A 2,043-nucleotide genomic window follows, 5' to 3' on the forward strand; every position below is an offset into this window, starting at 1 on the left:
GAATCAAGGGGCTGTAATATTTTCCTACAGACTGACCTTATATACATATCATCAGCGCCCAATACCCTTCGTCACTCAAGCTAGGACCAGGGAGGGCCAGGCAATGACTGCTGATAACTTAGCAGATAGATCTATTGGCTCCCCCAAAACCAGGCTCCTTGAAGGTTCAAAGGCCACTTATTAATGGCAGAATCAAGGGACTGACAATGCCCTACAGACTGACCTTATATACATATGATCAGTGCCAAAGCCCCTTATCCCCCCAAGCTAGGACCAGGGAGGGCCAGGCAATGGCTGCTGATGACTTAGCAGGTAGACCTATAGGCTCCTTAAAGGTTCAAAGACGCTCATGAATGGCAGAATCAAGGGACTGTTTTAATGCCTTATAAACTGACCTTATATACGTATGATCAGTGCCAAAGCCTCCTATCCACCTAAGCTAAGACCAGGGAGGGCCAGGCAATGGTTGTTGATGAATTAGCAGGTAGATCTATTGGCTCCCCCAAAACTCATCCTCACAAGGAGGGTGAGATTGCAAGATCCCATGGTTTGCACAATTTGTGTTATCGCCACTCTGAAACGAACGAACGATAAGTGATAGTTGTAAAGTTCTTTGTAAATAGCACATAATCTACTCAATATTTTAAAGATATTAGCCTGTAATTTACAAATACATTGAAAGTTATTGTATGTTTTTGTTGCTAATTCTCACAAGTACGGAAATGAATCAAAATTTATCCATTATTTAAACATAATTCTACCTTTCGAAGAGCAACATCGCCCAATCACAAATGAAACCGAAGTAAAGGATTTTAATTAATTTGCTGAACATTATGGCTTCGTTTATTCAACGGTTGGCAGTGAGGGGACATCCGATGAATTATTCTCTTTGACAAATTGAGAAATTAATTTTACCAGCGCTAGAAGGTAATTCACGCTAGCACAAAAACCTGCAAATATCAGTTGGAAATTGGATTCAATTTTATCAGCTGCAAAAATGATTTTGTTTATGCCAGTACACCAGTAGCATCAAATGTGTCGTTAGAAATAATAATACCAATTCTCTAATATCGCAAGAGGGTCTGCCCCTCTCTTTTATTCTTCTCCTGTACTTCTCTTTCTCCCTATTTCCTTAATCTTTCCCTTCCCGAGTACCTGCCTTTGAGCTATAAACTGGATTGTACAGGGGTATTCTTCCTTTCCCCATATTCCCCACTTCCCTATTATTATTATTGCTTGTCGTTAGATAAAATTAATCCACAATAGACAAAGAAACCATTGCGGTGGCCGATGTGGTAACGTCCCTGACTGGTGAACGCCAGATTGGGGTTCGAGTCCCGCTCAAACTCGTTAGTTTCTTAGGCCGCTGCAACCTAACCATCCCTGTAAGCTAAGGATGGGAGTTTTGGGAGAGCCCATAGGTCTATCTGCTGAGTCATCAGCAGCCATTGCCAGTCCCTCCTTGATCCTAGCTTGGGTGGAGAGGGGGACTTAGGCGCTGATCATATGTATATATGGTGAGTCTCTGGGGGCTTTGTTCTCAAATCTATTAAATCAGTTGGAGATCATTTCATTATCATACCATCAACTTGTTTCCCATGTGGAGAATTGTTTTAAATTATGGAAAAAGTAACAGAGGAAAACAATAGATTTGCATAGTTTAGCTGTTTATCGAGAGCGTGGTCTTGTAAACAAATACCGATCCAAATCTAATGTATTTAATCCACTGTCCCTTGCCCTTGTCCTTCATGTGCAGCAGACAAACAAGAAGAGCATAAGGCTAAAATCACTTGCTACAAAACCACTTGGTCTCCCTACTCAGCCTCTAAAACGTTTATAACGTTTCCAGAAGGCTAAAATCACTGGCTACAAAGCCACTTGCTCTCCCTGCACAGCCTTTAAAACGTTTACAACGTTTCCAGAAGGCTAAAGTCACTGGCTACAAAACCACTTGCTCTCCCTGCTCAGCCTCTAAAACGTTTACAACGTTTCCAGAAGGCTAAAATCACTGGCTACAAAACCACTTGCTCTCCCTGCACAGCC

This window comes from Palaemon carinicauda, chromosome 31 (assembly GCF_036898095.1).
Source record: "Palaemon carinicauda isolate YSFRI2023 chromosome 31, ASM3689809v2, whole genome shotgun sequence".
Lineage (NCBI taxonomy): Eukaryota > Metazoa > Arthropoda > Malacostraca > Decapoda > Palaemonidae > Palaemon > Palaemon carinicauda.